This window comes from Candoia aspera, chromosome 1 (genome assembly GCF_035149785.1).
Source record: "Candoia aspera isolate rCanAsp1 chromosome 1, rCanAsp1.hap2, whole genome shotgun sequence".
Taxonomy (NCBI): domain Eukaryota; kingdom Metazoa; phylum Chordata; class Lepidosauria; order Squamata; family Boidae; genus Candoia; species Candoia aspera.
In genome coordinates this window covers 266,186,949-266,192,948 of record NC_086153.1, presented here as the reverse complement: position 1 = coordinate 266,192,948, position 6,000 = coordinate 266,186,949, and the positions used below count along the sequence as shown (strand labels likewise).

Sequence of the window (6,000 nt, the reverse complement as noted above, 5' to 3'; positions counted from 1 at the left end):
CCCACCACATAATAACAAGGTTGCCGTAAACTTGATGCTAGGTATTTTTCAAATGAAAAGAGTTTCACTGCCCCTTTCAACTGATTTAAAAATGATCATTGTGCAAATAATTAACAGATTTAAGGGACAACAGTAGAATGAGATTCTTTTCTTCAGAAGCTAAAATAATGCGACAAGGAAGCAGCTGAAAGCTAACAAAGGCTTGCACAGTGGGAGGTTTGTACCAGCAAACAGCAATTCACACCTGTTAATTACTGCAAACAGGCTTGCAGACTGAATTTCTCATGGCATTTATCTATTGTTTATAGGCAATCATGATCACCTAAGTTCTTCCCATAATGATCAGACCATCACAGGACTTCAGGAAAATTAGTTGTCTTGTACAAGTCAATAAATTCTGAATGGCATTTATGAGAAAAACAACTTTCATGGAACATCTCCTGCTTAGTGAAACAAGCTTTTGAGCACCCAATACCATAAATGCATGAGAGATGTGAACAGAGCCAATTGGCTGGCAGATAAATATTCTGCATCAGCACACACAAACTTGCAATGTCGTACAGCAAACAGTTATGTGAGAATGACAAGGAGGGAAGGAAATATTCCTCTGCTATTGCTGTTAGTGGTGTGCCACTAACAGCAATATTTGAACACCACTATTTTATTTATGTATTTATTTTTTTTCCCACAGAGATGAGAAAGATTTTGCTTTCAGGATAATTAAGTGGTCATTAAGACAGTCTTAGGAGTTTTTTTGTTTTTTTTTGTAAATAATCCATATTTACATAGCAAGACACTCCCTAGAAGCAACAGGGAATGAATATCATGTTTGCTTGTCTGAGCTATATCAAATTCTGAACCTGACACAAAGGATATTTCTTAAGGGGTGGAGAGAAAAAGCTCAGCACAGATACACATACATTTATTTTCTGCCTTAGTCCATTAAAAAAATGTACCTCTATTTTTAAAAGTTACACATTGTATAATGCAGTAACCTCCATTTTATAATGCTAAATGGTACTGGAAATCTAATGCTCAATAATCTGTATGAGGCCATGTGAATGTTAAATGAATCTCACTTGAATTTTCTTCAAAGTGATTAATTATGTCCCAGATAGTTTCCCCAGCTGCTACAAGTGGATTATATTTACCAGGGTTCTAAAGTGATATATGCAAACTGTTAACATAGATTTCATATCCCATGAATTATACCTTATCCATAGGCCTTTCTTAAGAAACATCCTCAAAGCAAAGTCCATTTGCTATTTCTTCCCCACACACACAAAAAAAAACCAAACTGGACTTTGGTTTTGTTTGTGGCATACTGGGCAAAAAGTGACAAAACTATATAGTATTACCCTTTCTGGTAGCAGGGAACACTACACATGACACAGTTATGACAAACACTGATAACCTAGTCTACACCTCATTAACTAAAAAAAAAAAATAAAAATATGAAAGACTCAATTGACCAAAGCCATGATAGGAAGCTGAGGACAACATCTGTAAGTATATCTGGTGATGATCATGGCATATGAAAGATTATGACTTGGAATGTAAAAGGGTTAAATGGTAAACAGTATAAAATAATGAAAGAAAAATAGATACAGTTTGTTGTTTATTTGTGAAATGAAATGAAAGGAGAAGAATATAACATAAGGATTCTGAATGAAGATGGTCTGGTCTTGTGATGTAGAGTCATTTCACTTTGCTGTTAAAAGAGAGGTTAGCAACTTTAAGGGGGTACTTGACTTCTTGAGTTCTCATCCAAACCAAAACACTTCTCTAAAGATTTGCCTGGCCCTTTTACTTGTCTGTGCAAGAAAAGTCAACAAAGTTTTCTACTGGTATTATAAAACTATTCAGTGGATTGTGGACAAACTTGGATTTCTTGGTACAATTGGATTGTGAAGTAGACTAGCAGAAGGGCGAAGCATCAAAAGAAGGATGAAATGAGGGAGTGCCCCCAATCTCTGCTTTACCCAGTAATGGTAGACAGGAATAAAGTGTTTTTTTACAACAAACACCCCCTCCCCCCAAATCTGCAAATGCACAGGAATAATGTTTTGAATTATGTATATTTACAAACATAAAATTGGACTAAACAAGCAGAAACCTGTGATTAATTAATAAAAAAAGGAAGTCCTTTTAGTATCTACTTCTGTTACTTGGTTTTGCCACATGCTTTTATTCTACCTACTGCAGATATGGTGGCATACTGTATGATGCACTCACTAAGCAGCAACTTCACGTTGAAAAACTACCAATATATGGCTCATGCATTTAAGGAGTTCCAGTATATATCCTGCCCTAGTTTGTTGGTGTACATACACTTACAACCCAGTTGGATCAAGGCAGTTAATAAGAGTCAAAACACATATTTGATTCTCTGATCCCTGATTAATTGTCATCTTTTGTTATTAGCTGGTATTGCTTATCTTGTTTCTGTATTTTGGTCCATGGATTATTGTACACTGCTCAGAGTTGTATTGTTTGAGTTGGGTAGCCATATAAATATTTTACATATATAAAAATAAACCAGTTAAATAAAACTGTCATGAAGCATTGTCCTTTCAAACCCCCTACCACCACCACAATTAATATATTTTTAAAAAAAATCTGCACATAAAACAATTTCCAAAAATAGAAAAGACAAAACCCAGAGTGACCAGACACCATTACTGTAGCAGCACCCTACCACTTCTTCAAAGAGAACTCTTTTTAGCATCTGAAAAGCCAAAAAGGTGGAGGCCACCAAACCTCAGAGGGGAAGTCCTTCTGTAACGTTAGAGCAATCAAAAAATCGCTTTGGTTCCTGGCAAACAATCCATGTAGAGTTGCTTACAAGCTCCCTCATAAGGTGTGGCCCTAAAGAGCCTGTCTCAGGAAGACCTCATAGGATGGGCTAATCCAGTTGGGAGACACTGACCTGCAGGTATGAGGGGGACTAAGCTCTTCAGTCTTTATAGGTACTATAGGTACCAGCAGTTTAAACTGGGTTTGGTAGCCAGTGCACTGTCCCTACCTCAGTGTTACACTGCTGAATTGTTTAGTACAGTAAGCAGCTCAACTGATGCATTCCAGACAAACTGTACTTTCTGAACTATCTGAAAAGGCAGTCCTATGTAGAGTGCATTGTGGTGGTCTAGACTTAGGGTGATAAGGTCATGAGTCACTGTTGTAAGGATTCCCAGTTAAAGAAGACCTGCAACTGGTCACCATCATTCAGAGCTGAAGTTGGAATTGAGAAAGAACCAGACTGATCAGCTACAAACAACATATCTAGAGCTCAGTTTGAGCTGCCTTTTCCTATCCAGTCCCTTGGTTCCAAACACTGCACTTCTAACCTCATTTGAAATAAGGATATATAATTGAGAATCATAAGTTTACTGATGATACCTCACCCATACCTCACCCATATTGATGAATGGCCTCTTCCAGAAGGGGAGAATACTGTAAATGTTTCAAGCAGTAGATGTTGAGTAACTGGAGGGGAGTGCCAAATTCTGCAGCATCCCACGCTGGAGCAACCACAGGTCATCTGTTACTTCCCTGTGACTGCCAAATGGAACCACCCAGTCAGGAAGGAGTGGGACAATGCTTAGCACTTCCAATCTTTGAAGGAGATACAGAAGGCGATCATAGTCAAGAGTATGACTATGCTGAGTGATCTAATAAGACCAGGAGGAGTATACTCCATCCATCCAGAGCAAAAGTCATCCACTAGAGTGACCAGTACAACTTAGATTCCATGCCTGGGTCTGAATCCTAACTACAAGGAATGCAGATAATCCCATTTCCTCTAGGATATGAATCCCAGCCACCTTTTTAAAAATCTTCCACAGAAGGGGAAACTTGGTAGATGATGTACACCACCACCTTCAAGCAAATAACACCACTCCCTCAACCAATGAGGCATTTATATCACACATACACACACACACACACATCTAAATTGAGTTGTAAGTACTTCCACTGCCATCTCAAAGGAACCATGCTGATTCCATCCCAAAGGTGATGGATCTTGTGGTACCAAGTACTCTATCCACTTGCTAGAATCCCATATGACCTCACAGGATGTCACCCAGTCATTTGCAAGACTGTTCATGTAGCATCACTTGATTTGTGAGACACCAACAGCCACTGAAATGAAAGCTGAGTAATATTTCTACTTAAATCAATTCCTGTTAAAACTGCTTCTCATGGTATATTTCTTCATTATACATGTAGACATTTCTCTTGTTTGGTCCCATGCAATTCTCCCCTATTTTATCTAGAGTTCTATTTCCATTAATTGTAAAAGTTACGCAAGGACAAAATTAATTAAAAAATATTTAAGGGGATTTTATTTATTTATTTATTTATTTTATTTATTGAATTTGTCCCTGCCCATCTCCTCCCACCAGAAGGACTCTGGGTGGATTAATAGCCTTTATGTTAGCTTAAAAAAAAATACTGCAGAAATCATCTTATTATTACTTTCAGTTAAAAAGTGTCCAGATTTGGTTTAGCTATACCTGTCCTTATGCTAGCAATGGATACTGTTCCCAAGCTAGAGAAGCTTTAAGTAGATTTCCCCTCCAACATCCTATTGACAAATCAAGATTGAAATATTTGTGTCACTTACACAAAGCAAACATACCAGAACAGCCCAGTGGAATATTGAATAACATGACGTGCCTCTGGCACAGATGCTTGAAAGAAATGCAAATCCCCCATGTACCTTGTGCTTCAATTCCCCAGCAAGGGGCAGAAAAGAGAAGCACCTTCCTGATCCAAATTGATGACCAGTTTCTGCCTTATAGTATGAAGACAGATGACTTGTCATTTTATCCAAGATGCTGTCAAATTCCTTCTCATTTAAATGTCAAATTCCAATTTCACATCTTCATTTTCTACCTGGCACTAATTTCCATCTATCTAAGAAAATCTATGTCATTTGACTTATATGCATGAAATCATGATGCCAGACGCTGCTTATTAACTTTTCTGACCATGCATTTTGAACTCAGCTGTGGAAGGCAACTTTTCTAATAACCTCCTCAGTTCCATGCACTCAAATTCAACTTTGTAGGCTGGCATTCACCCATGTGTCTATTTATAAACATGTACTGCATCAAAGTACTATATTAGCTTTGTTGACCACTAATGCAGTGTAGTGCAATAAGTTTCAGTTTTTACTTTGTGATCCTAAAGTATATCATGCTTTAACCTAAGACCAATACTGTGTCATTATTTAGGGATAAGGAAGGAAGGAAGGAAGGAAGGAAGGAAGGAAGGAAGGAAGGAAGGAAGGAAGGAAGGAAGGAAGGAAGGAAGGAAGGAAGGCAGGCAGGCAGGCAGGCAGGCAGGCAGGCAGGCAGGCAGGCAGGCAGGCAGTAGGAGGACTCAAAGGGATCAAACATTACAAAAGTAAACTCATGCACACTTGCCTGGGAATAAATCCCATTTTACACAGTGGAATCTTCTTCCACATAAATATTTATAGGAAAAAAAATCACAAATGCACTCTGTGTTTGGAGCAGGCTTGCAGATCTGAGTAGTATACTGAATAGAATGCTAGATCTGGACCAGAAAGATCTGGTTCAGGACCTTCTTTACAGTGGTGCCTGCCCTGTGGCTTTTGGAAAGCATTTAAGACCTATCTCTTCTACCAGGCATTAGGCCAGGATGGAAGCTGAACCCAGCACATGTATACCTGGGATAGGAATGTCATGGCACCTTGATTGTGTGAAATGGTTTAATTTTTTGTGTTATTTTTGTATGTTGTTGTGAGCTGCCCAGGTTATGTTGTATAAGATGAGCAGCCATTTATTTATTTGTTTGTTTGTTTATTTGTTTATGTATGTATTTATTGAACTTCTATGGCTGCCTATCTCACAGTGATTCTAGGCAGCTCACAGAAACCAGTAAAAACAATAGCATAAAACACATCATACCCTCCCCACCAAGGTGGCATAACAGCCTATATGACTCAACCCCATCCTAGTGCAATGCTTG

General features: G+C 38.3%; 1 long non-coding RNA gene across 1 annotated transcript in view; it reads left to right on the top strand.

Moving 5' to 3' along the window:
* The first annotated feature begins 1,432 nt into the window (after positions 1-1,432).
* The window catches only part of LOC134490326 (uncharacterized), a 41,821-nt gene continuing 37,253 nt past the window's right edge, over positions 1,433-6,000 (top strand). Inside the window, exon 1 of the long non-coding RNA XR_010067203.1 lies at positions 1,433-1,505. This is a non-coding gene — a long non-coding RNA (uncharacterized LOC134490326). The remainder of the gene's footprint in view (positions 1,506-6,000) is intronic.